At 75.6% G+C, this 26064-nt stretch overlaps 23 non-coding genes across 23 annotated transcripts; all 23 read left to right on the top strand.

Annotated features, from left to right (window-relative positions):
* The first annotated feature begins 635 nt into the window (after positions 1-635).
* LOC132595614 (5S ribosomal RNA) lies at positions 636-754 on the top strand. Its single transcript, XR_009561750.1, has one exon. It is a non-coding gene; the product is annotated as a 5S ribosomal RNA (ribosomal RNA).
* A 932-nt stretch (positions 755-1686) lies between these two features.
* LOC132595615 (5S ribosomal RNA) lies at positions 1687-1805 on the top strand. Its single transcript, XR_009561751.1, has one exon. It is a non-coding gene; the product is annotated as a 5S ribosomal RNA (ribosomal RNA).
* Positions 1806-2736: 931 nt separating this feature from the next.
* LOC132595616 (5S ribosomal RNA) lies at positions 2737-2855 on the top strand. The gene has a single exon (XR_009561752.1). It is a non-coding gene; the product is annotated as a 5S ribosomal RNA (ribosomal RNA).
* A 931-nt stretch (positions 2856-3786) lies between these two features.
* Positions 3787-3905, top strand: LOC132595617 (5S ribosomal RNA). The gene has a single exon (XR_009561753.1). It is a non-coding gene; the product is annotated as a 5S ribosomal RNA (ribosomal RNA).
* Positions 3906-4836: 931 nt separating this feature from the next.
* Positions 4837-4955, top strand: LOC132595618 (5S ribosomal RNA). Its single transcript, XR_009561754.1, has one exon. It is a non-coding gene; the product is annotated as a 5S ribosomal RNA (ribosomal RNA).
* Positions 4956-7650: 2695 nt separating this feature from the next.
* On the top strand, positions 7651-7769 carry LOC132595619 (5S ribosomal RNA). Its single transcript, XR_009561755.1, has one exon. It is a non-coding gene; the product is annotated as a 5S ribosomal RNA (ribosomal RNA).
* A 932-nt stretch (positions 7770-8701) lies between these two features.
* On the top strand, positions 8702-8820 carry LOC132595620 (5S ribosomal RNA). The gene has a single exon (XR_009561756.1). It is a non-coding gene; the product is annotated as a 5S ribosomal RNA (ribosomal RNA).
* A 931-nt stretch (positions 8821-9751) lies between these two features.
* LOC132595621 (5S ribosomal RNA) lies at positions 9752-9870 on the top strand. Its single transcript, XR_009561757.1, has one exon. It is a non-coding gene; the product is annotated as a 5S ribosomal RNA (ribosomal RNA).
* A 931-nt stretch (positions 9871-10801) lies between these two features.
* LOC132595622 (5S ribosomal RNA) lies at positions 10802-10920 on the top strand. The gene has a single exon (XR_009561758.1). It is a non-coding gene; the product is annotated as a 5S ribosomal RNA (ribosomal RNA).
* Positions 10921-11852: 932 nt separating this feature from the next.
* Positions 11853-11971, top strand: LOC132595624 (5S ribosomal RNA). The gene has a single exon (XR_009561760.1). It is a non-coding gene; the product is annotated as a 5S ribosomal RNA (ribosomal RNA).
* Positions 11972-12903: 932 nt separating this feature from the next.
* LOC132595625 (5S ribosomal RNA) lies at positions 12904-13022 on the top strand. Its single transcript, XR_009561761.1, has one exon. It is a non-coding gene; the product is annotated as a 5S ribosomal RNA (ribosomal RNA).
* A 932-nt stretch (positions 13023-13954) lies between these two features.
* LOC132595626 (5S ribosomal RNA) lies at positions 13955-14073 on the top strand. Its single transcript, XR_009561762.1, has one exon. It is a non-coding gene; the product is annotated as a 5S ribosomal RNA (ribosomal RNA).
* A 931-nt stretch (positions 14074-15004) lies between these two features.
* On the top strand, positions 15005-15123 carry LOC132595627 (5S ribosomal RNA). The gene has a single exon (XR_009561763.1). It is a non-coding gene; the product is annotated as a 5S ribosomal RNA (ribosomal RNA).
* Positions 15124-16054: 931 nt separating this feature from the next.
* Positions 16055-16173, top strand: LOC132595628 (5S ribosomal RNA). The gene has a single exon (XR_009561764.1). It is a non-coding gene; the product is annotated as a 5S ribosomal RNA (ribosomal RNA).
* A 932-nt stretch (positions 16174-17105) lies between these two features.
* On the top strand, positions 17106-17224 carry LOC132595629 (5S ribosomal RNA). Its single transcript, XR_009561765.1, has one exon. It is a non-coding gene; the product is annotated as a 5S ribosomal RNA (ribosomal RNA).
* A 932-nt stretch (positions 17225-18156) lies between these two features.
* Positions 18157-18275, top strand: LOC132595630 (5S ribosomal RNA). Its single transcript, XR_009561766.1, has one exon. It is a non-coding gene; the product is annotated as a 5S ribosomal RNA (ribosomal RNA).
* Positions 18276-19207: 932 nt separating this feature from the next.
* LOC132595631 (5S ribosomal RNA) lies at positions 19208-19326 on the top strand. The gene has a single exon (XR_009561767.1). It is a non-coding gene; the product is annotated as a 5S ribosomal RNA (ribosomal RNA).
* Positions 19327-20258: 932 nt separating this feature from the next.
* LOC132595632 (5S ribosomal RNA) lies at positions 20259-20377 on the top strand. The gene has a single exon (XR_009561768.1). It is a non-coding gene; the product is annotated as a 5S ribosomal RNA (ribosomal RNA).
* Positions 20378-21309: 932 nt separating this feature from the next.
* Positions 21310-21428, top strand: LOC132595633 (5S ribosomal RNA). The gene has a single exon (XR_009561769.1). It is a non-coding gene; the product is annotated as a 5S ribosomal RNA (ribosomal RNA).
* A 931-nt stretch (positions 21429-22359) lies between these two features.
* LOC132595635 (5S ribosomal RNA) lies at positions 22360-22478 on the top strand. The gene has a single exon (XR_009561771.1). It is a non-coding gene; the product is annotated as a 5S ribosomal RNA (ribosomal RNA).
* A 931-nt stretch (positions 22479-23409) lies between these two features.
* On the top strand, positions 23410-23528 carry LOC132595636 (5S ribosomal RNA). Its single transcript, XR_009561772.1, has one exon. It is a non-coding gene; the product is annotated as a 5S ribosomal RNA (ribosomal RNA).
* Positions 23529-24460: 932 nt separating this feature from the next.
* On the top strand, positions 24461-24579 carry LOC132595637 (5S ribosomal RNA). The gene has a single exon (XR_009561773.1). It is a non-coding gene; the product is annotated as a 5S ribosomal RNA (ribosomal RNA).
* Positions 24580-25511: 932 nt separating this feature from the next.
* Positions 25512-25630, top strand: LOC132595638 (5S ribosomal RNA). Its single transcript, XR_009561774.1, has one exon. It is a non-coding gene; the product is annotated as a 5S ribosomal RNA (ribosomal RNA).
* The last annotated feature ends 434 nt before the right edge of the window (positions 25631-26064 follow it).

Below are 26064 nucleotides of genomic sequence, written 5' to 3' on the forward strand. Positions count from 1 at the left end.
GGCGCCCAGCCCCGGCGCCGCCACCTGTGTGCCGGTGTGTCCCTCCACAGCTCCCTCTGACAAAAGCCCCCCCCCACCCCGCCCCTCTGGCGTGTCACCGCGGCCGGGTGCGGGAGCGGGATCGAGGGCAGGGGCCGCTTCCCCGGGCCTGCCGGCCACCAGGGGCGGGGTCCTGAGCTCGGCGGGGGGTGTGGGGGCAAGGGTGGCCTTGCCGGGGCTGAGGGGCCGTGGCGACTCAATGGTGGCTCCCGGTGGCTTCGGGCCAGCTGCTGTCGGGCAGGAGGGCCGGCCCGGGCTGCGGCCGGGCTGCGCCTAGGGCCGCGTGGGCGGGCAGGGCCGATGCCCAAGGGACCGCGGGCCCCGGGCCCTGAAGCCTCCGGGGCCACGTCCCTGTGAGCGACGTGCGGGATCTTGGGCGGGGCGCCAAGCGCCGAAGGGTTTGCTGGGTCACGGCCGCCCTGGGCTGGGAGGTGGTCGCCAAACCCTCCGCCGCCGCCCGATACCCGAGACCTCCGTTGCCCCTGCCTGGGCGGGCGAGGGGGCCCTGCCGGGGCGGGCCGGCCGCCAGGCTGGCGTTAAGGCGCCAGCGCCAGCGAAACTGGGCCTCAAGAGGCCGCCCGCGGCCCCCCGCCCCCGTCTACGGCCATACCACCCTGAACGCGCCCGATCTCGTCTGATCTCGGAAGCTAAGCAGGGTCGGGCCTGGTTAGTACTTGGATGGGAGACCGCCTGGGAATACCGGGTGCTGTAGGCTTTTTGCCTCCCGCTCCGCCCGCCTTCTCCTTTACTCGCCCGCGGCGGGGGCCGCCGGCTCCGCCCCCGCCGGGCCCCGCTGCAGGCCCCACCTCCTCAGGCCCCTCCCACCACGGCGCGCGCCGGCGGGGTCGCTCCCCGCCGGCCCGGCCGGCCAGGCGGCCAGAAGGCGGCCCTGGAAGGCAGGCGCACCCCAGACGCTCCCGGGGTGGCTGGCCCGGACCCAGACTCCGCCGCGGGCCCAGTTGCCGTCCTTTCGGCCCGCGAGCCCCTCGACCTGCACCTGGCCGCCCCCACCGGCGCCCAGCCCCGGCGCCGCCACCTGTGTGCCGGTGTGTCCCTCCACAGCTCCCTCCGACAAAAGCCCCCCCCCACCCCGCCCCTCTGGCGTGTCACCGCGGCCGGGTGCGGGAGCGGGATCGAGGGCAGGGGCCGCTTCCCCGGGCCTGCCGGCCACCAGGGGCGGGGTCCTGAGCTCGGCGGGGGGTGTGGGGGCAAGGGTGGCCTTGCCGGGGCTGAGGGGCCGTGGCGACTCATTGGTGGCTCCCGGTGGCTTCGGGCCAGCTGCTGTCGGGCAGGAGGGCCGGCCCGGGCTGCGGCCGGGCTGCGCCTAGGGCCGCGTGGGCGGGCAGGGCCGATGCCCAAGGGACCGCGGGCCCCGGGCCCTGAAGCCTCCGGGGCCACGTCCCTGTGAGCGACGTGCGGGATCTTGGGCGGGGCGCCAAGCGCCGAAGGGTTTGCTGGGTCACGGCCGCCCTGGGCTGGGAGGTGGTCGCCAAACCCTCCGCCGCCGCCCGATACCCGAGACCTCCGTTGCCCCTGCCTGGGCGGGCGAGGGGGCCCTGCCGGGGCGGGCCGGCCGCCAGGCTGGCGTTAAGGCGCCAGCGCCAGCGAAACTGGGCCTCAAGAGGCCGCCCGCGGCCCCCCGCCCCCGTCTACGGCCATACCACCCTGAACGCGCCCGATCTCGTCTGATCTCGGAAGCTAAGCAGGGTCGGGCCTGGTTAGTACTTGGATGGGAGACCGCCTGGGAATACCGGGTGCTGTAGGCTTTTTGCCTCCCGCTCCGCCCGCCTTCTCCTTTACTCGCCCGCGGCGGGGTCGCCGGCTCCGCCCCCGCCGGGCCCCGCTGCAGGCCCCACCTCCTCAGGCCCCTCCCACCACGGCGCGCGCCGGCGGGGTCGCTCCCCGCCGGCCCGGCCGGCCAGGCGGCCAGAAGGCGGCCCTGGAAGGCAGGCGCACCCCAGACGCTCCCGGGGTGGCTGGCCCGGACCCAGACTCCGCCGCGGGCCCAGTTGCCGTCCTTTCGGCCCGCGAGCCCCTCGACCTGCACCTGGCCGCCCCCACCGGCGCCCAGCCCCGGCGCCGCCACCTGTGTGCCGGTGTGTCCCTCCACAGCTCCCTCTGACAAAAGCCCCCCCCCACCCCGCCCCTCTGGCGTGTCACCGCGGCCGGGTGCGGGAGCGGGATCGAGGGCAGGGGCCGCTTCCCCGGGCCTGCCGGCCACCAGGGGCGGGGTCCTGAGCTCGGCGGGGGGTGTGGGGGCAAGGGTGGCCTTGCCGGGGCTGAGGGGCCGTGGCGACTCAATGGTGGCTCCCGGTGGCTTCGGGCCAGCTGCTGTCGGGCAGGAGGGCCGGCCCGGGCTGCGGCCGGGCTGCGCCTAGGGCCGCGTGGGCGGGCAGGGCCGATGCCCAAGGGACCGCGGGCCCCGGGCCCTGAAGCCTCCGGGGCCACGTCCCTGTGAGCGACGTGCGGGATCTTGGGCGGGGCGCCAAGCGCCGAAGGGTTTGCTGGGTCACGGCCGCCCTGGGCTGGGAGGTGGTCGCCAAACCCTCCGCCGCCGCCCGATACCCGAGACCTCCGTTGCCCCTGCCTGGGCGGGCGAGGGGGCCCTGCCGGGGCGGGCCGGCCGCCAGGCTGGCGTTAAGGCGCCAGCGCCAGCGAAACTGGGCCTCAAGAGGCCGCCCGCGGCCCCCCGCCCCCGTCTACGGCCATACCACCCTGAACGCGCCCGATCTCGTCTGATCTCGGAAGCTAAGCAGGGTCGGGCCTGGTTAGTACTTGGATGGGAGACCGCCTGGGAATACCGGGTGCTGTAGGCTTTTTGCCTCCCGCTCCGCCCGCCTTCTCCTTTACTCGCCCGCGGCGGGGTCGCCGGCTCCGCCCCCGCCGGGCCCCGCTGCAGGCCCCACCTCCTCAGGCCCCTCCCACCACGGCGCGCGCCGGCGGGGTCGCTCCCCGCCGGCCCGGCCGGCCAGGCGGCCAGAAGGCGGCCCTGGAAGGCAGCCGCACCCCAGACGCTCCCGGGGTGGCTGGCCCGGACCCAGACTCCGCCGCGGGCCCAGTTGCCGTCCTTTCGGCCCGCGAGCCCCTCGACCTGCACCTGGCCGCCCCCACCGGCGCCCAACCCCGGCGCCGCCACCTGTGTGCCGGTGTGTCCCTCCACAGCTCCCTCCGACAAAAGCCCCCCCCCACCCCGCCCCTCTGGCGTGTCACCGCGGCCGGGTGCGGGAGCGGGATCGAGGGCAGGGGCCGCTTCCCCGGGCCTGCCGGCCACCAGGGGCGGGGTCCTGAGCTCGGCGGGGGGTGTGGGGGCAAGGGTGGCCTTGCCGGGGCTGAGGGGCCGTGGCGACTCAATGGTGGCTCCCGGTGGCTTCGGGCCAGCTGCTGTCGGGCAGGAGGGCCGGCCCGGGCTGCGGCCGGGCTGCGCCTAGGGCCGCGTGGGCGGGCAGGGCCGATGCCCAAGGGACCGCGGGCCCCGGGCCCTGAAGCCTCCGGGGCCACGTCCCTGTGAGCGACGTGCGGGATCTTGGGCGGGGCGCCAAGTGCCGAAGGGTTTGCTGGGTCACGGCCGCCCTGGGCTGGGAGGTGGTCGCCAAACCCTCCGCCGCCGCCCGATACCCGAGACCTCCGTTGCCCCTGCCTGGGCGGGCGAGGGGGCCCTGCCGGGGCGGGCCGGCCGCCAGGCTGGCGTTAAGGCGCCAGCGCCAGCGAAACTGGGCCTCAAGAGGCCGCCCGCGGCCCCCCGCCCCCGTCTACGGCCATACCACCCTGAACGCGCCCGATCTCGTCTGATCTCGGAAGCTAAGCAGGGTCGGGCCTGGTTAGTACTTGGATGGGAGACCGCCTGGGAATACCGGGTGCTGTAGGCTTTTTGCCTCCCGCTCCGCCCGCCTTCTCCTTTACTCGCCCGCGGCGGGGTCGCCGGCTCCGCCCCCGCCGGGCCCCGCTGCAGGCCCCACCTCCTCAGGCCCCTCCCACCACGGCGCGCGCCGGCGGGGTCGCTCCCCGCCGGCCCGGCCGGCCAGGCGGCCAGAAGGCGGCCCTGGAAGGCAGCCGCACCCCAGACGCTCCCGGGGTGGCTGGCCCGGACCCAGACTCCGCCGCGGGCCCAGTTGCCGTCCTTTCGGCCCGCGAGCCCCTCGACCTGCACCTGGCCGCCCCCACCGGCGCCCAACCCCGGCGCCGCCACCTGTGTGCCGGTGTGTCCCTCCACAGCTCCCTCCGACAAAAGCCCCCCCCCACCCCGCCCCTCTGGCGTGTCACCGCGGCCGGGTGCGGGAGCGGGATCGAGGGCAGGGGCCGCTTCCCCGGGCCTGCCGGCCACCAGGGGCGGGGTCCTGAGCTCGGCGGGGGGTGTGGGGGCAAGGGTGGCCTTGCCGGGGCTGAGGGGCCGTGGCGACTCAATGGTGGCTCCCGGTGGCTTCGGGCCAGCTGCTGTCGGGCAGGAGGGCCGGCCCGGGCTGCGGCCGGGCTGCGCCTAGGGCCGCGTGGGCGGGCAGGGCCGATGCCCAAGGGACCGCGGGCCCCGGGCCCTGAAGCCTCCGGGGCCACGTCCCTGTGAGCGACGTGCGGGATCTTGGGCGGGGCGCCAAGCGCCGAAGGGTTTGCTGGGTCACGGCCGCCCTGGGCTGGGAGGTGGTCGCCAAACCCTCCGCCGCCGCCCGATACCCGAGACCTCCGTTGCCCCTGCCTGGGCGGGCGAGGGGGCCCTGCCGGGGCGGGCCGGCCGCCAGGCTGGCGTTAAGGCGCCAGCGCCAGCGAAACTGGGCCTCAAGAGGCCGCCCGCGGCCCCCCGCCCCCGTCTACGGCCATACCACCCTGAACGCGCCCGATCTCGTCTGATCTCGGAAGCTAAGCAGGGTCGGGCCTGGTTAGTACTTGGATGGGAGACCGCCTGGGAATACCGGGTGCTGTAGGCTTTTTGCCTCCCGCTCCGCCCGCCTTCTCCTTTACTCGCCCGCGGCGGGGGGGCCGCCGGCTCCGCCCCCGCCGAGCCCCGCTGCAGGCAGTAGTCAAGGTGGGTTTACCTGCCCGAGCAGGAAGCTTGGGCGATGGCAGAAGTGGGAAGAAACTCTTGAGCACAGGTTCTTGGGATCCACGGAGCAGCGCATGCACATGCGATGGGTGCCTACACAGCTGGCTTGCTTGTCTGTGGGGAAAGGCGAGATGGGTCAGGGCCTGGGTTCCTGAGGGGCTGAGAATCAAAGCAGGGATAGAAGAAAGGGGACAGGCCCACATCCCCTGAACCCACGCCGGCGCCCACTCACCTTTGTGGAAAATACGATTGAAAAGTGCCCGCAAGAATCTCTTCAGATGCCTCCAGAGTTGAGGCAAGAAGGGGAGGGGGGAGGCCGGGAGCAGGGTGAGCCCTGAAATCCAACCCTTGTCCCGGTCACACCCCAGCAGCCCTCCCACCTCAGCCCCTTCAAGACCCCAGGGCTCCCCCAACCGCGCTGCACAGATCCTGCCCTGACCATAGTCACCATGTTGATCCCCACGTTGAGCAAGATGAAGCTGACCGGGATCAGAAGAATTGAGTATCCTTGCTCCTGGCATTTCCTGGGGATGGGGCCAGTGAACGGCTCGGCTCGGTAGTAGTTTCGCTCACCCATGGCCGTTGGTCCCAGGACTGCCTGGGCCCTCTGCCCTCCAGTTTTAACTGGGAGCCAGACTGGGTCATAATGGGGCAGGTGGTGAGGTCACAGTGAGGGAGGGGGATGAAAAGGAGGGCCCAGAGTGGCATTCCCTGGTAACCAGGGTCAGGTAAGCTGAGCCTGGACAGTCAAACAGGGCCCGGTGGCCGGCATACATCCCCTCGAGCGGTCATTCATTCGCTCACCGCCCGCTGACTCACTTGTTCAAATGACACATTGCGTCTCTTGGCCCCTCTTGAGACTAGGAAGACCTTGGCCTCAGAGGCCTGCTGAAGGCCTGGCTGGAGTCCAGAGCCTCAGCCTTCTTCATGCCCTTCACTGGGCCTGGAGCTGGACCTGCCCAGATGTGGAACCTCCCAGTTTGGAAGCAACTTCTTGTATGAGGCTCTCTGTGGACAGGGACAGCTGAGACACAGAGGAGGTGCCCAGAGACCAGGGGTTTGGAGTCTGCAGCTGCAGATATACTTAGTGCATGGTATAGGACCAGGAGGGGCCTGCTGGCAGAACTGTGGCCACTAAACCAAAGGGACCCTCAGGCCAAGAAGGGGACACTGGCTTCTTATTGCAGGAAGCCAAGCGCAGGGACCCAGGCTGGCAGAAGGAGTGGCGCTTCCAAGCCACAGACCACCAATGTTTCCTGGACTCTGGCGCTCTTTATTCCTCTCTCCATGCCCTGCCGCCCCCTGCCCCTGCCCCCACTTGCTGCTGGTAAGTTCATTTTCCCAGTCTGGCTCCCGTGCAGAGAGGGCCTGGAGGCCGAGGTGGAAGGTAGCAGCGAGTTGGCCCGCGCTTGGCCCTCCTGCGGTTGCCGCTTCAGCACCAGACTGTCATACACCTGGTAGTTGGCATTGCCTCCCGGGTTCCGGCTGAGTGGCATGAAGGTGGGCGGGGGTGGAGGGTGCTCGGTAGCCTGGACGTCGGGCAGGAGGTGAGAGGGGCGGAGGAGCAGCGCTGAGCTGGGAGCCGGGGCCCGCTGGTCCGAGGCCTCGGCCAGTACCGTGAGGGAGGCGGAGGTGGCCACAGGGCGCCGCAAGGGCAGGATCTCAGCCCATTCGGCCGCCGGGTGCCGCACCTCGTGGGGATCGCGGGAGTAATCCAAGTGTCCCGTGGAGGGATGCAGGCTGCGGTTGGACTCGCTGTGAGCACAGCTGGGGAGGCTACGTCTCTGGGCCGGTGGGGTGTCGCGCTACCAGGCGTCGGGCCGGTAGACCCGAGGCAACAGAGCGGATGGAGGCTCAGAGCCCTCCAGACCCAGACTCCGCCATGGGCCCAGTTGCCGTCCTTTCGGCCCGCGAGCCCCTCGACCTGCACCTGGCCGCCCCCACCGGCGCCCAGCCCCGGCGCCGCCACCTGTGTGCCGGTATGTCCCTCCACAGCTCCCTCCGTCAAAAGCCCCCCCCCACCCCGCCCCTCTGGCGTGTCACCGCGGCCGGGTGCGGGAGCGGGATCGAGGGCAGGGGCCGCTTCCCCGGGCCTGCCGGCCACCAGGGGCGGGGTCCTGAGCTCGGCGGGGGGTGTGGGGGCAAGGGTGGCCTTGCCGGGGCTGAGGGGCCGTGGCGACTCAATGGTGGCTCCCGGTGGCTTCGGGCCAGCTGCTGTCGGGCAGGAGGGCCGGCCCGGGCTGCGGCCGGGCTGCGCCTAGGGCCGCGTGGGCGGGCAGGGCCGATGCCCAAGGGACCGCGGGCCCCGGGCCCTGAAGCCTCCGGGGCCACGTCCCTGTGAGCGACGTGCGGGATCTTGGGCGGGGCGCCAAGCGCCGAAGGGTTTGCTGGGTCACGGCCGCCCTGGGCTGGGAGGTGGTCGCCAAACCCTCCGCCGCCGCCCGATACCCGAGACCTCCGTTGCCCCTGCCTGGGCGGGCGAGGGGGCCCTGCCGGGGCGGGCCGGCCGCCAGGCTGGCGTTAAGGCGCCAGCGCCAGCGAAACTGGGCCTCAAGAGGCCGCCCGCGGACCCCGCCCCCGTCTACGGCCATACCACCCTGAACGCGCCCGATCTCGTCTGATCTCGGAAGCTAAGCAGGGTCGGGCCTGGTTAGTACTTGGATGGGAGACCGCCTGGGAATACCGGGTGCTGTAGGCTTTTTGCCTCCCGCTCCGCCCGCCTTCTCCTTTACTCGCCCGCGGCGGGGGCCGCCGGCTCCGCCCCCGCCGGGCCCCGCTGCAGGCCCCACCTCCTCAGGCCCCTCCCACCACGGCGCGCGCCGGCGGGGTCGCTCCCCGCCGGCCCGGCCGGCCAGGCGGCCAGAAGGCGGCCCTGGAAGGCAGCCGCACCCCAGACGCTCCCGGGGTGGCTGGCCCGGACCCAGACTCCGCCGCGGGCCCAGTTGCCGTCCTTTCGGCCCGCGAGCCCCTCGACCTGCACCTGGCCGCCCCCACCGGCGCCCAGCCCCGGCGCCGCCACCTGTGTGCCGGTGTGTCCCTCCACAGCTCCCTCCGACAAAAGCCCCCCCCCACCCCGCCCCTCTGGCGTGTCACCGCGGCCGGGTGCGGGAGCGGGATCGAGGGCAGGGGCCGCTTCCCCGGGCCTGCCGGCCACCAGGGGCGGGGTCCTGAGCTCGGCGGGGGGTGTGGGGGCAAGGGTGGCCTTGCCGGGGCTGAGGGGCCGTGGCGACTCAATGGTGGCTCCCGGTGGCTTCGGGCCAGCTGCTGTCGGGCAGGAGGGCCGGCCCGGGCTGCGGCCGGGCTGCGCCTAGGGCCGCGTGGGCGGGCAGGGCCGATGCCCAAGGGACCGCGGGCCCCGGGACCTGAAGCCTCCGGGGCCACGTCCCTGTGAGCGACGTGCGGGATCTTGGGCGGGGCGCCAAGCGCCGAAGGGTTTGCTGGGTCACGGCCGCCCTGGGCTGGGAGGTGGTCGCCAAACCCTCCGCCGCCGCCCGATACCCGAGACCTCCGTTGCCCCTGCCTGGGCGGGCGAGGGGGCCCTGCCGGGGCGGGCCGGCCGCCAGGCTGGCGTTAAGGCGCCAGCGCCAGCGAAACTGGACCTCAAGAGGCCGCCCGCGGCCCCCCGCCCCCGTCTACGGCCATACCACCCTGAACGCGCCCGATCTCGTCTGATCTCGGAAGCTAAGCAGGGTCGGGCCTGGTTAGTACTTGGATGGGAGACCGCCTGGGAATACCGGGTGCTGTAGGCTTTTTGCCTCCCGCTCCGCCCGCCTTCTCCTTTACTCGCCCGCGGCGGGGTCGCCGGCTCCGCCCCCGCCGGGCCCCGCTGCAGGCCCCACCTCCTCAGGCCCCTCCCACCACGGCGCGCGCCGGCGGGGTCGCTCCCCGCCGGCCCGGCCGGCCAGGCGGCCAGAAGGCGGCCCTGGAAGGCAGCCGCACCCCACACGCTCCCGGGGTGGCTGGCCCGGACCCAGACTCCGCCGCGGGCCCAGTTGCCGTCCTTTCGGCCCGCGAGCCCCTCGACCTGCACCTGGCCGCCCCCACCGGCGCCCAACCCCGGCGCCGCCACCTGTGTGCCGGTGTGTCCCTCCACAGCTCCCTCTGACAAAAGCCCCCCCCCACCCCGCCCCTCTGGCGTGTCACCGCGGCCGGGTGCGGGAGCGGGATCGAGGGCAGGGGCCGCTTCCCCGGGCCTGCCGGCCACCAGGGGCGGGGTCCTGAGCTCGGCGGGGGGTGTGGGGGCAAGGGTGGCCTTGCCGGGGCTGAGGGGCCGTGGCGACTCAATGGTGGCTCCCGGTGGCTTCGGGCCAGCTGCTGTCGGGCAGGAGGGCCGGCCCGGGCTGCGGCCGGGCTGCGCCTAGGGCCGCGTGGGCGGGCAGGGCCGATGCCCAAGGGACCGCGGGCCCCGGGCCCTGAAGCCTCCGGGGCCACGTCCCTGTGAGCGACGTGCGGGATCTTGGGCGGGGCGCCAAGCGCCGAAGGGTTTGCTGGGTCACGGCCGCCCTGGGCTGGGAGGTGGTCGCCAAACCCTCCGCCGCCGCCCGATACCCGAGACCTCCGTTGCCCCTGCCTGGGCGGGCGAGGGGGCCCTGCCGGGGCGGGCCGGCCGCCAGGCTGGCGTTAAGGCGCCAGCGCCAGCGAAACTGGGCCTCAAGAGGCCGCCCGCGGCCCCCCGCCCCCGTCTACGGCCATACCACCCTGAACGCGCCCGATCTCGTCTGATCTCGGAAGCTAAGCAGGGTCGGGCCTGGTTAGTACTTGGATGGGAGACCGCCTGGGAATACCGGGTGCTGTAGGCTTTTTGCCTCCCGCTCCGCCCGCCTTCTCCTTTACTCGCCCGCGGCGGGGTCGCCGGCTCCGCCCCCGCCGGGCCCCGCTGCAGGCCCCACCTCCTCAGGCCCCTCCCACCACGGCGCGCGCCGGCGGGGTCGCTCCCCGCCGGCCCGGCCGGCCAGGCGGCCAGAAGGCGGCCCTGGAAGGCAGCCGCACCCCAGACGCTCCCGGGGTGGCTGGCCCGGACCCAGACTCCGCCGCGGGCCCAGTTGCCGTCCTTTCGGCCCGCGAGCCCCTCGACCTGCACCTGGCCGCCCCCACCGGCGCCCAACCCCGGCGCCGCCACCTGTGTGCCGGTGTGTCCCTCCACAGCTCCCTCCGACAAAAGCCCCCCCCCACCCCGCCCCTCTGGCGTGTCACCGCGGCCGGGTGCGGGAGCGGGATCGAGGGCAGGGGCCGCTTCCCCGGGCCTGCCGGCCACCAGGGGCGGGGTCCTGAGCTCGGCGGGGGGTGTGGGGGCAAGGGTGGCCTTGCCGGGGCTGAGGGGCCGTGGCGACTCAATGGTGGCTCCCGGTGGCTTCGGGCCAGCTGCTGTCGGGCAGGAGGGCCGGCCCGGGCTGCGGCCGGGCTGCGCCTAGGGCCGCGTGGGCGGGCAGGGCCGATGCCCAAGGGACCGCGGGCCCCGGGCCCTGAAGCCTCCGGGGCCACGTCCCTGTGAGCGACGTGCGGGATCTTGGGCGGGGCGCCAAGCGCCGAAGGGTTTGCTGGGTCACGGCCGCCCTGGGCTGGGAGGTGGTCGCCAAACCCTCCGCCGCCGCCCGATACCCGAGACCTCCGTTGCCCCTGCCTGGGCGGGCGAGGGGGCCCTGCCGGGGCGGGCCGGCCGCCAGGCTGGCGTTAAGGCGCCAGCGCCAGCGAAACTGGGCCTCAAGAGGCCGCCCGCGGCCCCCCGCCCCCGTCTACGGCCATACCACCCTGAACGCGCCCGATCTCGTCTGATCTCGGAAGCTAAGCAGGGTCGGGCCTGGTTAGTACTTGGATGGGAGACCGCCTGGGAATACCGGGTGCTGTAGGCTTTTTGCCTCCCGCTCCGCCCGCCTTCTCCTTTACTCGCCCGCGGCGGGGGCCGCCGGCTCCGCCCCCGCCGGGCCCCGCTGCAGGCCCCACCTCCTCAGGCCCCTCCCACCACGGCGCGCGCCGGCGGGGTCGCTCCCCGCCGGCCCGGCCGGCCAGGCGGCCAGAAGGCGGCCCTGGAAGGCAGGCGCACCCCAGACGCTCCCGGGGTGGCTGGCCCGGACCCAGACTCCGCCGCGGGCCCAGTTGCCGTCCTTTCGGCCCGCGAGCCCCTCGACCTGCACCTGGCCGCCCCCACCGGCGCCCAGCCCCGGCGCCGCCACCTGTGTGCCGGTGTGTCCCTCCACAGCTCCCTCTGACAAAAGCCCCCCCCCACCCCGCCCCTCTGGCGTGTCACCGCGGCCGGGTGCGGGAGCGGGATCGAGGGCAGGGGCCGCTTCCCCGGGCCTGCCGGCCACCAGGGGCGGGGTCCTGAGCTCGGCGGGGGGTGTGGGGGCAAGGGTGGCCTTGCCGGGGCTGAGGGGCCGTGGCGACTCAATGGTGGCTCCCGGTGGCTTCGGGCCAGCTGCTGTCGGGCAGGAGGGCCGGCCCGGGCTGCGGCCGGGCTGCGCCTAGGGCCGCGTGGGCGGGCAGGGCCGATGCCCAAGGGACCGCGGGCCCCGGGCCCTGAAGCCTCCGGGGCCACGTCCCTGTGAGCGACGTGCGGGATCTTGGGCGGGGCGCCAAGCGCCGAAGGGTTTGCTGGGTCACGGCCGCCCTGGGCTGGGAGGTGGTCGCCAAACCCTCCGCCGCCGCCCGATACCCGAGACCTCCGTTGCCCCTGCCTGGGCGGGCGAGGGGGCCCTGCCGGGGCGGGCCGGCCGCCAGGCTGGCGTTAAGGCGCCAGCGCCAGCGAAACTGGGCCTCAAGAGGCCGCCCGCGGCCCCCCGCCCCCGTCTACGGCCATACCACCCTGAACGCGCCCGATCTCGTCTGATCTCGGAAGCTAAGCAGGGTCGGGCCTGGTTAGTACTTGGATGGGAGACCGCCTGGGAATACCGGGTGCTGTAGGCTTTTTGCCTCCCGCTCCGCCCGCCTTCTCCTTTACTCGCCCGCGGCGGGGGCCGCCGGCTCCGCCCCCGCCGGGCCCCGCTGCAGGCCCCACCTCCTCAGGCCCCTCCCACCACGGCGCGCGCCGGCGGGGTCGCTCCCCGCCGGCCCGGCCGGCCAGGCGGCCAGAAGGCGGCCCTGGAAGGCAGGCGCACCCCAGACGCTCCCGGGGTGGCTGGCCCGGACCCAGACTCCGCCGCGGGCCCAGTTGCCGTCCTTTCGGCCCGCGAGCCCCTCGACCTGCACCTGGCCGCCCCCACCGGCGCCCAGCCCCGGCGCCGCCACCTGTGTGCCGGTGTGTCCCTCCACAGCTCCCTCCGACAAAAGCCCCCCCCCACCCCGCCCCTCTGGCGTGTCACCGCGGCCGGGTGCGGGAGCGGGATCGAGGGCAGGGGCCGCTTCCCCGGGCCTGCCGGCCACCAGGGGCGGGGTCCTGAGCTCGGCGGGGGGTGTGGGGGCAAGGGTGGCCTTGCCGGGGCTGAGGGGCCGTGGCGACTCATTGGTGGCTCCCGGTGGCTTCGGGCCAGCTGCTGTCGGGCAGGAGGGCCGGCCCGGGCTGCGGCCGGGCTGCGCCTAGGGCCGCGTGGGCGGGCAGGGCCGATGCCCAAGGGACCGCGGGCCCCGGGCCCTGAAGCCTCCGGGGCCACGTCCCTGTGAGCGACGTGCGGGATCTTGGGCGGGGCGCCAAGCGCCGAAGGGTTTGCTGGGTCACGGCCGCCCTGGGCTGGGAGGTGGTCGCCAAACCCTCCGCCGCCGCCCGATACCCGAGACCTCCGTTGCCCCTGCCTGGGCGGGCGAGGGGGCCCTGCCGGGGCGGGCCGGCCGCCAGGCTGGCGTTAAGGCGCCAGCGCCAGCGAAACTGGGCCTCAAGAGGCCGCCCGCGGCCCCCCGCCCCCGTCTACGGCCATACCACCCTGAACGCGCCCGATCTCGTCTGATCTCGGAAGCTAAGCAGGGTCGGGCCTGGTTAGTACTTGGATGGGAGACCGCCTGGGAATACCGGGTGCTGTAGGCTTTTTGCCTCCCGCTCCGCCCGCCTTCTCCTTTACTCGCCCGCGGCGGGGGCCGCCGGCTCCGCCCCCGCCGGGCCCCGCTGCAGGCCCCACCTCCTCAGGCCCCTCCCACCACGGCGCGCGCCGGCGGGGTCGCTCCCCGCCGGCCCGGCCGGCCAGGCGGCCAGAAGGCGGCCCTGGAAGGCAGGCGCACCCCAGACGCTCCCGGGGTGGCTGGCCCGGACCCAGACTCCGCCGCGGGCCCAGTTGCCATCCTTTCGGCCCGCGAGCCCCTCGACCTGCACCTGGCCGCCCCCACCGGCGCCCAGCCCCGGCGCCGCCACCTGTGTGCCGGTGTGTCCCTCCACAGCTCCCTCTGACAAAAGCCCCCCCCCACCCCGCCCCTCTGGCGTGTCACCGCGGCCGGGTGCGGGAGCGGGATCGAGGGCAGGGGCCGCTTCCCCGGGCCTGCCGGCCACCAGGGGCGGGGTCCTGAGCTCGGCGGGGGGTGTGGGGGCAAGGGTGGCCTTGCCGGGGCTGAGGGGCCGTGGCGACTCAATGGTGGCTCCCGGTGGCTTCGGGCCAGCTGCTGTCGGGCAGGAGGGCCGGCCCGGGCTGCGGCCGGGCTGCGCCTAGGGCCGCGTGGGCGGGCAGGGCCGATGCCCAAGGGACCGCGGGCCCCGGGCCCTGAAGCCTCCGGGGCCACGTCCCTGTGAGCGACGTGCGGGATCTTGGGCGGGGCGCCAAGCGCCGAAGGGTTTGCTGGGTCACGGCCGCCCTGGGCTGGGAGGTGGTCGCCAAACCCTCCGCCGCCGCCCGATACCCGAGACCTCCGTTGCCCCTGCCTGGGCGGGCGAGGGGGCCCTGCCGGGGCGGGCCGGCCGCCAGGCTGGCGTTAAGGCGCCAGCGCCAGCGAAACTGGGCCTCAAGAGGCCGCCCGCGGCCCCCCGCCCCCGTCTACGGCCATACCACCCTGAACGCGCCCGATCTCGTCTGATCTCGGAAGCTAAGCAGGGTCGGGCCTGGTTAGTACTTGGATGGGAGACCGCCTGGGAATACCGGGTGCTGTAGGCTTTTTGCCTCCCGCTCCGCCCGCCTTCTCCTTTACTCGCCCGCGGCGGGGTCGCCGGCTCCGCCCCCGCCGGGCCCCGCTGCAGGCCCCACCTCCTCAGGCCCCTCCCACCACGGCGCGCGCCGGCGGGGTCGCTCCCCGCCGGCCCGGCCGGCCAGGCGGCCAGAAGGCGGCCCTGGAAGGCAGGCGCACCCCAGACGCTCCCGGGGTGGCTGGCCCGGACCCAGACTCCGCCGCGGGCCCAGTTGCCGTCCTTTCGGCCCGCGAGCCCCTCGACCTGCACCTGGCCGCCCCCACCGGCGCCCAGCCCCGGCGCCGCCACCTGTGTGCCGGTGTGTCCCTCCACAGCTCCCTCTGACAAAAGCCCCCCCCCACCCCGCCCCTCTGGCGTGTCACCGCGGCCGGGTGCGGGAGCGGGATCGAGGGCAGGGGCCGCTTCCCCGGGCCTGCCGGCCACCAGGGGCGGGGTCCTGAGCTCGGCGGGGGGTGTGGGGGCAAGGGTGGCCTTGCCGGGGCTGAGGGGCCGTGGCGACTCAATGGTGGCTCCCGGTGGCTTCGGGCCAGCTGCTGTCGGGCAGGAGGGCCGGCCCGGGCTGCGGCCGGGCTGCGCCTAGGGCCGCGTGGGCGGGCAGGGCCGATGCCCAAGGGACCGCGGGCCCCGGGCCCTGAAGCCTCCGGGGCCACGTCCCTGTGAGCGACGTGCGGGATCTTGGGCGGGGCGCCAAGCGCCGAAGGGTTTGCTGGGTCACGGCCGCCCTGGGCTGGGAGGTGGTCGCCAAACCCTCCGCCGCCGCCCGATACCCGAGACCTCCGTTGCCCCTGCCTGGGCGGGCGAGGGGGCCCTGCCGGGGCGGGCCGGCCGCCAGGCTGGCGTTAAGGCGCCAGCGCCAGCGAAACTGGGCCTCAAGAGGCCGCCCGCGGCCCCCCGCCCCCGTCTACGGCCATACCACCCTGAACGCGCCCGATCTCGTCTGATCTCGGAAGCTAAGCAGGGTCGGGCCTGGTTAGTACTTGGATGGGAGACCGCCTGGGAATACCGGGTGCTGTAGGCTTTTTGCCTCCCGCTCCGCCCGCCTTCTCCTTTACTCGCCCGCGGCGGGGTCGCCGGCTCCGCCCCCGCCGGGCCCCGCTGCAGGCCCCACCTCCTCAGGCCCCTCCCACCACGGCGCGCGCCGGCGGGGTCGCTCCCCGCCGGCCCGGCCGGCCAGGCGGCCAGAAGGCGGCCCTGGAAGGCAGCCGCACCCCAGACGCTCCCGGGGTGGCTGGCCCGGACCCAGACTCCGCCGCGGGCCCAGTTGCCGTCCTTTCGGCCCGCGAGCCCCTCGACCTGCACCTGGCCGCCCCCACCGGCGCCCAACCCCGGCGCCGCCACCTGTGTGCCGGTGTGTCCCTCCACAGCTCCCTCCGACAAAAGCCCCCCCCCACCCCGCCCCTCTGGCGTGTCACCGCGGCCGGGTGCGGGAGCGGGATCGAGGGCAGGGGCCGCTTCCCCGGGCCTGCCGGCCACCAGGGGCGGGGTCCTGAGCTCGGCGGGGGGTGTGGGGGCAAGGGTGGCCTTGCCGGGGCTGAGGGGCCGTGGCGACTCAATGGTGGCTCCCGGTGGCTTCGGGCCAGCTGCTGTCGGGCAGGAGGGCCGGCCCGGGCTGCGGCCGGGCTGCGCCTAGGGCCGCGTGGGCGGGCAGGGCCGATGCCCAAGGGACCGCGGGCCCCGGGCCCTGAAGCCTCCGGGGCCACGTCCCTGTGAGCGACGTGCGGGATCTTGGGCGGGGCGCCAAGTGCCGAAGGGTTTGCTGGGTCACGGCCGCCCTGGGCTGGGAGGTGGTCGCCAAACCCTCCGCCGCCGCCCGATACCCGAGACCTCCGTTGCCCCTGCCTGGGCGGGCGAGGGGGCCCTGCCGGGGCGGGCCGGCCGCCAGGCTGGCGTTAAGGCGCCAGCGCCAGCGAAACTGGGCCTCAAGAGGCCGCCCGCGGCCCCCCGCCCCCGTCTACGGCCATACCACCCTGAACGCGCCCGATCTCGTCTGATCTCGGAAGCTAAGCAGGGTCGGGCCTGGTTAGTACTTGGATGGGAGACCGCCTGGGAATACCGGGTGCTGTAGGCTTTTTGCCTCCCGCTCCGCCCGCCTTCTCCTTTACTCGCCCGCGGCGGGGGCCGCCGGCTCCGCCCCCGCCGGGCCCCGCTGCAGGCCCCACCTCCTCAGGCCCCTCCCACCACGGCGCGCGCCGGCGGGGTCGCTCCCCGCCGGCCCGGCCGGCCAGGCGGCCAGAAGGCGGCCCTGGAAGGCAGCCGCACCCCAGACGCTCCCGGGGTGGCTGGCCCGGACCCAGACTCCGCCGCGGGCCCAGTTGCCGTCCTTTCGGCCCGCGAGCCCCTCGACCTGCACCTGGCCGCCCCCACCGGCGCCCAACCCCGGCGCCGCCACCTGTGTGCCGGTGTGTCCCTCCACAGCTCCCTCCGACAAAAGCCCCCCCCCACCCCGCCCCTCTGGCGTGTCACCGCGGCCGGGTGCGGGAGCGGGATCGAGGGCAGGGGCCGCTTCCCCGGGCCTGCCGGCCACCAGGGGCGGGGTCCTGAGCTCGGCGGGGGGTGTGGGGGCAAGGGTGGCCTTGCCGGGGCTGAGGGGCCGTGGCGACTCAATGGTGGCTCCCGGTGGCTTCGGGCCAGCTGCTGTCGGGCAGGAGGGCCGGCCCGGGCTGCGGCCGGGCTGCGCCTAGGGCCGCGTGGGCGGGCAGGGCCGATGCCCAAGGGACCGCGGGCCCCGGGCCCTGAAGCCTCCGGGGCCACGTCCCTGTGAGCGACGTGCGGGATCTTGGGCGGGGCGCCAAGCGCCGAAGGGTTTGCTGGGTCACGGCCGCCCTGGGCTGGGAGGTGGTCGCCAAACCCTCCGCCGCCGCCCGATACCCGAGACCTCCGTTGCCCCTGCCTGGGCGGGCGAGGGGGCCCTGCCGGGGCGGGCCGGCCGCCAGGCTGGCGTTAAGGCGCCAGCGCCAGCGAAACTGGGCCTCAAGAGGCCGCCCGCGGCCCCCCGCCCCCGTCTACGGCCATACCACCCTGAACGCGCCCGATCTCGTCTGATCTCGGAAGCTAAGCAGGGTCGGGCCTGGTTAGTACTTGGATGGGAGACCGCCTGGGAATACCGGGTGCTGTAGGCTTTTTGCCTCCCGCTCCGCCCGCCTTCTCCTTTACTCGCCCGCGGCGGGGGCCGCCGGCTCCGCCCCCGCCGGGCCCCGCTGCAGGCCCCACCTCCTCAGGCCCCTCCCACCACGGCGCGCGCCGGCGGGGTCGCTCCCCGCCGGCCCGGCCGGCCAGGCGGCCAGAAGGCGGCCCTGGAAGGCAGGCGCACCCCAGACGCTCCCGGGGTGGCTGGCCCGGACCCAGACTCCGCCGCGGGCCCAGTTGCCGTCCTTTCGGCCCGCGAGCCCCTCGACCTGCACCTGGCCGCCCCCACCGGCGCCCAGCCCCGGCGCCGCCACCTGTGTGCCGGTGTGTCCCTCCACAGCTCCCTCCGACAAAAGCCCCCCCCCACCCCGCCCCTCTGGCGTGTCACCGCGGCCGGGTGCGGGAGCGGGATCGAGGGCAGGGGCCGCTTCCCCGGGCCTGCCGGCCACCAGGGGCGGGGTCCTGAGCTCGGCGGGGGGTGTGGGGGCAAGGGTGGCCTTGCCGGGGCTGAGGGGCCGTGGCGACTCAATGGTGGCTCCCGGTGGCTTCGGGCCAGCTGCTGTCGGGCAGGAGGGCCGGCCCGGGCTGCGGCCGGGCTGCGCCTAGGGCCGCGTGGGCGGGCAGGGCCGATGCCCAAGGGACCGCGGGCCCCGGGCCCTGAAGCCTCCGGGGCCACGTCCCTGTGAGCGACGTGCGGGATCTTGGGCGGGGCGCCAAGCGCCGAAGGGTTTGCTGGGTCACGGCCGCCCTGGGCTGGGAGGTGGTCGCCAAACCCTCCGCCGCCGCCCGATACCCGAGACCTCCGTTGCCCCTGCCTGGGCGGGCGAGGGGGCCCTGCCGGGGCGGGCCGGCCGCCAGGCTGGCGTTAAGGCGCCAGCGCCAGCGAAACTGGGCCTCAAGAGGCCGCCCGCGGCCCCCCGCCCCCGTCTACGGCCATACCACCCTGAACGCGCCCGATCTCGTCTGATCTCGGAAGCTAAGCAGGGTCGGGCCTGGTTAGTACTTGGATGGGAGACCGCCTGGGAATACCGGGTGCTGTAGGCTTTTTGCCTCCCGCTCCGCCCGCCTTCTCCTTTACTCGCCCGCGGCGGGGGCCGCCGGCTCCGCCCCCGCCGGGCCCCGCTGCAGGCCCCACCTCCTCAGGCCCCTCCCACCACGGCGCGCGCCGGCGGGGTCGCTCCCCGCCGGCCCGGCCGGCCAGGCGGCCAGAAGGCGGCCCTGGAAGGCAGGCGCACCCCAGACGCTCCCGGGGTGGCTGGCCCGGACCCAGACTCCGCCGCGGGCCCAGTTGCCGTCCTTTCGGCCCGCGAGCCCCTCGACCTGCACCTGGCCGCCCCCACCGGCGCCCAGCCCCGGCGCCGCCACCTGTGTGCCGGTGTGTCCCTCCACAGCTCCCTCTGACAAAAGCCCCCCCCCACCCCGCCCCTCTGGCGTGTCACCGCGGCCGGGTGCGGGAGCGGGATCGAGGGCAGGGGCCGCTTCCCCGGGCCTGCCGGCCACCAGGGGCGGGGTCCTGAGCTCGGCGGGGGGTGTGGGGGCAAGGGTGGCCTTGCCGGGGCTGAGGGGCCGTGGCGACTCAATGGTGGCTCCCGGTGGCTTCGGGCCAGCTGCTGTCGGGCAGGAGGGCCGGCCCGGGCTGCGGCCGGGCTGCGCCTAGGGCCGCGTGGGCGGGCAGGGCCGATGCCCAAGGGACCGCGGGCCCCGGGCCCTGAAGCCTCCGGGGCCACGTCCCTGTGAGCGACGTGCGGGATCTTGGGCGGGGCGCCAAGCGCCGAAGGGTTTGCTGGGTCACGGCCGCCCTGGGCTGGGAGGTGGTCGCCAAACCCTCCGCCGCCGCCCGATACCCGAGACCTCCGTTGCCCCTGCCTGGGCGGGCGAGGGGGCCCTGCCGGGGCGGGCCGGCCGCCAGGCTGGCGTTAAGGCGCCAGCGCCAGCGAAACTGGGCCTCAAGAGGCCGCCCGCGGCCCCCCGCCCCCGTCTACGGCCATACCACCCTGAACGCGCCCGATCTCGTCTGATCTCGGAAGCTAAGCAGGGTCGGGCCTGGTTAGTACTTGGATGGGAGACCGCCTGGGAATACCGGGTGCTGTAGGCTTTTTGCCTCCCGCTCCGCCCGCCTTCTCCTTTACTCGCCCGCGGCGGGGGCCGCCGGCTCCGCCCCCGCCGGGCCCCGCTGCAGGCCCCACCTCCTCAGGCCCCTCCCACCACGGCGCGCGCCGGCGGGGTCGCTCCCCGCCGGCCCGGCCGGCCAGGCGGCCAGAAGGCGGCCCTGGAAGGCAGGCGCACCCCAGACGCTCCCGGGGTGGCTGGCCCGGACCCAGACTCCGCCGCGGGCCCAGTTGCCGTCCTTTCGGCCCGCGAGCCCCTCGACCTGCACCTGGCCGCCCCCACCGGCGCCCAGCCCCGGCGCCGCCACCTGTGTGCCGGTGTGTCCCTCCACAGCTCCCTCCGACAAAAGCCCCCCCCCACCCCGCCCCTCTGGCGTGTCACCGCGGCCGGGTGCGGGAGCGGGATCGAGGGCAGGGGCCGCTTCCCCGGGCCTGCCGGCCACCAGGGGCGGGGTCCTGAGCTCGGCGGGGGGTGTGGGGGCAAGGGTGGCCTTGCCGGGGCTGAGGGGCCGTGGCGACTCATTGGTGGCTCCCGGTGGCTTCGGGCCAGCTGCTGTCGGGCAGGAGGGCCGGCCCGGGCTGCGGCCGGGCTGCGCCTAGGGCCGCGTGGGCGGGCAGGGCCGATGCCCAAGGGACCGCGGGCCCCGGGCCCTGAAGCCTCCGGGGCCACGTCCCTGTGAGCGACGTGCGGGATCTTGGGCGGGGCGCCAAGCGCCGAAGGGTTTGCTGGGTCACGGCCGCCCTGGGCTGGGAGGTGGTCGCCAAACCCTCCGCCGCCGCCCGATACCCGAGACCTCCGTTGCCCCTGCCTGGGCGGGCGAGGGGGCCCTGCCGGGGCGGGCCGGCCGCCAGGCTGGCGTTAAGGCGCCAGCGCCAGCGAAACTGGGCCTCAAGAGGCCGCCCGCGGCCCCCCGCCCCCGTCTACGGCCATACCACCCTGAACGCGCCCGATCTCGTCTGATCTCGGAAGCTAAGCAGGGTCGGGCCTGGTTAGTACTTGGATGGGAGACCGCCTGGGAATACCGGGTGCTGTAGGCTTTTTGCCTCCCGCTCCGCCCGCCTTCTCCTTTACTCGCCCGCGGCGGGGGCCGCCGGCTCCGCCCCCGCCGGGCCCCGCTGCAGGCCCCACCTCCTCAGGCCCCTCCCACCACGGCGCGCGCCGGCGGGGTCGCTCCCCGCCGGCCCGGCCGGCCAGGCGGCCAGAAGGCGGCCCTGGAAGGCAGGCGCACCCCAGACGCTCCCGGGGTGGCTGGCCCGGACCCAGACTCCGCCGCGGGCCCAGTTGCCATCCTTTCGGCCCGCGAGCCCCTCGACCTGCACCTGGCCGCCCCCACCGGCGCCCAGCCCCGGCGCCGCCACCTGTGTGCCGGTGTGTCCCTCCACAGCTCCCTCTGACAAAAGCCCCCCCCCACCCCGCCCCTCTGGCGTGTCACCGCGGCCGGGTGCGGGAGCGGGATCGAGGGCAGGGGCCGCTTCCCCGGGCCTGCCGGCCACCAGGGGCGGGGTCCTGAGCTCGGCGGGGGGTGTGGGGGCAAGGGTGGCCTTGCCGGGGCTGAGGGGCCGTGGCGACTCAATGGTGGCTCCCGGTGGCTTCGGGCCAGCTGCTGTCGGGCAGGAGGGCCGGCCCGGGCTGCGGCCGGGCTGCGCCTAGGGCCGCGTGGGCGGGCAGGGCCGATGCCCAAGGGACCGCGGGCCCCGGGCCCTGAAGCCTCCGGGGCCACGTCCCTGTGAGCGACGTGCGGGATCTTGGGCGGGGCGCCAAGCGCCGAAGGGTTTGCTGGGTCACGGCCGCCCTGGGCTGGGAGGTGGTCGCCAAACCCTCCGCCGCCGCCCGATACCCGAGACCTCCGTTGCCCCTGCCTGGGCGGGCGAGGGGGCCCTGCCGGGGCGGGCCGGCCGCCAGGCTGGCGTTAAGGCGCCAGCGCCAGCGAAACTGGGCCTCAAGAGGCCGCCCGCGGCCCCCCGCCCCCGTCTACGGCCATACCACCCTGAACGCGCCCGATCTCGTCTGATCTCGGAAGCTAAGCAGGGTCGGGCCTGGTTAGTACTTGGATGGGAGACCGCCTGGGAATACCGGGTGCTGTAGGCTTTTTGCCTCCCGCTCCGCCCGCCTTCTCCTTTACTCGCCCGCGGCGGGGTCGCCGGCTCCGCCCCCGCCGGGCCCCGCTGCAGGCCCCACCTCCTCAGGCCCCTCCCACCACGGCGCGCGCCGGCGGGGTCGCTCCCCGCCGGCCCGGCCGGCCAGGCGGCCAGAAGGCGGCCCTGGAAGGCAGCCGCACCCCAGACGCTCCCGGGGTGGCTGGCCCGGACCCAGACTCCGCCGCGGGCCCAGTTGCCGTCCTTTCGGCCCGCGAGCCCCTCGACCTGCACCTGGCCGCCCCCACCGGCGCCCAACCCCGGCGCCGCCACCTGTGTGCCGGTGTGTCCCTCCACAGCTCCCTCCGACAAAAGCCCCCCCCCACCCCGCCCCTCTGGCGTGTCACCGCGGCCGGGTGCGGGAGCGGGATCGAGGGCAGGGGCCGCTTCCCCGGGCCTGCCGGCCACCAGGGGCGGGGTCCTGAGCTCGGCGGGGGGTGTGGGGGCAAGGGTGGCCTTGCCGGGGCTGAGGGGCCGTGGCGACTCAATGGTGGCTCCCGGTGGCTTCGGGCCAGCTGCTGTCGGGCAGGAGGGCCGGCCCGGGCTGCGGCCGGGCTGCGCCTAGGGCCGCGTGGGCGGGCAGGGCCGATGCCCAAGGGACCGCGGGCCCCGGGCCCTGAAGCCTCCGGGGCCACGTCCCTGTGAGCGACGTGCGGGATCTTGGGCGGGGCGCCAAGCGCCGAAGGGTTTGCTGGGTCACGGCCGCCCTGGGCTGGGAGGTGGTCGCCAAACCCTCCGCCGCCGCCCGATACCCGAGACCTCCGTTGCCCCTGCCTGGGCGGGCGAGGGGGCCCTGCCGGGGCGGGCCGGCCGCCAGGCTGGCGTTAAGGCGCCAGCGCCAGCGAAACTGGGCCTCAAGAGGCCGCCCGCGGCCCCCCGCCCCCGTCTACGGCCATACCACCCTGAACGCGCCCGATCTCGTCTGATCTCGGAAGCTAAGCAGGGTCGGGCCTGGTTAGTACTTGGATGGGAGACCGCCTGGGAATACCGGGTGCTGTAGGCTTTTTGCCTCCCGCTCCGCCCGCCTTCTCCTTTACTCGCCCGCGGCGGGGTCGCCGGCTCCGCCCCCGCCGGGCCCCGCTGCAGGCCCCACCTCCTCAGGCCCCTCCCACCACGGCGCGCGCCGGCGGGGTCGCTCCCCGCCGGCCCGGCCGGCCAGGCGGCCAGAAGGCGGCCCTGGAAGGCAGCCGCACCCCAGACGCTCCCGGGGTGGCTGGCCCGGACCCAGACTCCGCCGCGGGCCCAGTTGCCGTCCTTTCGGCCCGCGAGCCCCTCGACCTGCACCTGGCCGCCCCCACCGGCGCCCAACCCCGGCGCCGCCACCTGTGTGCCGGTGTGTCCCTCCACAGCTCCCTCCGACAAAAGCCCCCCCCCACCCCGCCCCTCTGGCGTGTCACCGCGGCCGGGTGCGGGAGCGGGATCGAGGGCAGGGGCCGCTTCCCCGGGCCTGCCGGCCACCAGGGGCGGGGTCCTGAGCTCGGCGGGGGGTGTGGGGGCAAGGGTGGCCTTGCCGGGGCTGAGGGGCCGTGGCGACTCAATGGTGGCTCCCGGTGGCTTCGGGCCAGCTGCTGTCGGGCAGGAGGGCCGGCCCGGGCTGCGGCCGGGCTGCGCCTAGGGCCGCGTGGGCGGGCAGGGCCGATGCCCAAGGGACCGCGGGCCCCGGGCCCTGAAGCCTCCGGGGCCACGTCCCTGTGAGCGACGTGCGGGATCTTGGGCGGGGCGCCAAGCGCCGAAGGGTTTGCTGGGTCACGGCCGCCCTGGGCTGGGAGGTGGTCGCCAAACCCTCCGCCGCCGCCCGATACCCGAGACCTCCGTTGCCCCTGCCTGGGCGGGCGAGGGGGCCCTGCCGGGGCGGGCCGGCCGCCAGGCTGGCGTTAAGGCGCCAGCGCCAGCGAAACTGGGCCTCAAGAGGCCGCCCGCGGCCCCCCGCCCCCGTCTACGGCCATACCACCCTGAACGCGCCCGATCTCGTCTGATCTCGGAAGCTAAGCAGGGTCGGGCCTGGTTAGTACTTGGATGGGAGACCGCCTGGGAATACCGGGTGCTGTAGGCTTTTTGCCTCCCGCTCCGCCCGCCTTCTCCTTTACTCGCCCGCGGCGGGGGCCGCCGGCTCCGCCCCCGCCGGGCCCCGCTGCAGGCCCCACCTCCTCAGGCCCCTCCCACCACGGCGCGCGCCGGCGGGGTCGCTCCCCGCCGGCCCGGCCGGCCAGGCGGCCAGAAGGCGGCCCTGGAAGGCAGGCGCACCCCAGACGCTCCCGGGGTGGCTGGCCCGGACCCAGACTCCGCCGCGGGCCCAGTTGCCGTCCTTTCGGCCCGCGAGCCCCTCGACCTGCACCTGGCCGCCCCCACCGGCGCCCAGCCCCGGCGCCGCCACCTGTGTGCCGGTGTGTCCCTCCACAGCTCCCTCCGACAAAAGCCCCCCCCCACCCCGCCCCTCTGGCGTGTCACCGCGGCCGGGTGCGGGAGCGGGATCGAGGGCAGGGGCCGCTTCCCCGGGCCTGCCGGCCACCAGGGGCGGGGTCCTGAGCTCGGCGGGGGGTGTGGGGGCAAGGGTGGCCTTGCCGGGGCTGAGGGGCCGTGGCGACTCAATGGTGGCTCCCGGTGGCTTCGGGCCAGCTGCTGTCGGGCAGGAGGGCCGGCCCGGGCTGCGGCCGGGCTGCGCCTAGGGCCGCGTGGGCGGGCAGGGCCGATGCCCAAGGGACCGCGGGCCCCGGGCCCTGAAGCCTCCGGGGCCACGTCCCTGTGAGCGACGTGCGGGATCTTGGGCGGGGCGCCAAGCGCCGAAGGGTTTGCTGGGTCACGGCCGCCCTGGGCTGGGAGGTGGTCGCCAAACCCTCCGCCGCCGCCCGATACCCGAGACCTCCGTTGCCCCTGCCTGGGCGGGCGAGGGGGCCCTGCCGGGGCGGGCCGGCCGCCAGGCTGGCGTTAAGGCGCCAGCGCCAGCGAAACTGGGCCTCAAGAGGCCGCCCGCGGCCCCCCGCCCCCGTCTACGGCCATACCACCCTGAACGCGCCCGATCTCGTCTGATCTCGGAAGCTAAGCAGGGTCGGGCCTGGTTAGTACTTGGATGGGAGACCGCCTGGGAATACCGGGTGCTGTAGGCTTTTTGCCTCCCGCTCCGCCCGCCTTCTCCTTTACTCGCCCGCGGCGGGGGCCGCCGGCTCCGCCCCCGCCGGGCCCCGCTGCAGGCCCCACCTCCTCAGGCCCCTCCCACCACGGCGCGCGCCGGCGGGGTCGCTCCCCGCCGGCCCGGCCGGCCAGGCGGCCAGAAGGCGGCCCTGGAAGGCAGGCGCACCCCAGACGCTCCCGGGGTGGCTGGCCCGGACCCAGACTCCGCCGCGGGCCCAGTTGCCGTCCTTTCGGCCCGCGAGCCCCTCGACCTGCACCTGGCCGCCCCCACCGGCGCCCAGCCCCGGCGCCGCCACCTGTGTGCCGGTGTGTCCCTCCACAGCTCCCTCCGACAAAAGCCCCCCCCCACCCCGCCCCTCTGGCGTGTCACCGCGGCCGGGTGCGGGAGCGGGATCGAGGGCAGGGGCCGCTTCCCCGGGCCTGCCGGCCACCAGGGGCGGGGTCCTGAGCTCGGCGGGGGGTGTGGGGGCAAGGGTGGCCTTGCCGGGGCTGAGGGGCCGTGGCGACTCATTGGTGGCTCCCGGTGGCTTCGGGCCAGCTGCTGTCGGGCAGGAGGGCCGGCCCGGGCTGCGGCCGGGCTGCGCCTAGGGCCGCGTGGGCGGGCAGGGCCGATGCCCAAGGGACCGCGGGCCCCGGGCCCTGAAGCCTCCGGGGCCACGTCCCTGTGAGCGACGTGCGGGATCTTGGGCGGGGCGCCAAGCGCCGAAGGGTTTGCTGGGTCACGGCCGCCCTGGGCTGGGAGGTGGTCGCCAAACCCTCCGCCGCCGCCCGATACCCGAGACCTCCGTTGCCCCTGCCTGGGCGGGCGAGGGGGCCCTGCCGGGGCGGGCCGGCCGCCAGGCTGGCGTTAAGGCGCCAGCGCCAGCGAAACTGGGCCTCAAGAGGCCGCCCGCGGCCCCCCGCCCCCGTCTACGGCCATACCACCCTGAACGCGCCCGATCTCGTCTGATCTCGGAAGCTAAGCAGGGTCGGGCCTGGTTAGTACTTGGATGGGAGACCGCCTGGGAATACCGGGTGCTGTAGGCTTTTTGCCTCCCGCTCCGCCCGCCTTCTCCTTTACTCGCCCGCGGCGGGGGCCGCCGGCTCCGCCCCCGCCGGGCCCCGCTGCAGGCCCCACCTCCTCAGGCCCCTCCCACCACGGCGCGCGCCGGCGGGGTCGCTCCCCGCCGGCCCGGCCGGCCAGGCGGCCAGAAGGCGGCCCTGGAAGGCAGCCGCACCCCAGACGCTCCCGGGGTGGCTGGCCCGGACCCAGACTCCGCCGCGGGCCCAGTTGCCGTCCTTTCGGCCCGCGAGCCCCTCGACCTGCACCTGGCCGCCCCCACCGGCGCCCAACCCCGGCGCCGCCACCTGTGTGCCGGTGTGTCCCTCCACAGCTCCCTCCGACAAAAGCCCCCCCCCACCCCGCCCCTCTGGCGTGTCACCGCGGCCGGGTGCGGGAGCGGGATCGAGGGCAGGGGCCG

This window comes from Globicephala melas, unplaced genomic scaffold (assembly GCF_963455315.2).
Source record: "Globicephala melas unplaced genomic scaffold, mGloMel1.2 SCAFFOLD_490, whole genome shotgun sequence".
Lineage (NCBI taxonomy): Eukaryota > Metazoa > Chordata > Mammalia > Artiodactyla > Delphinidae > Globicephala > Globicephala melas.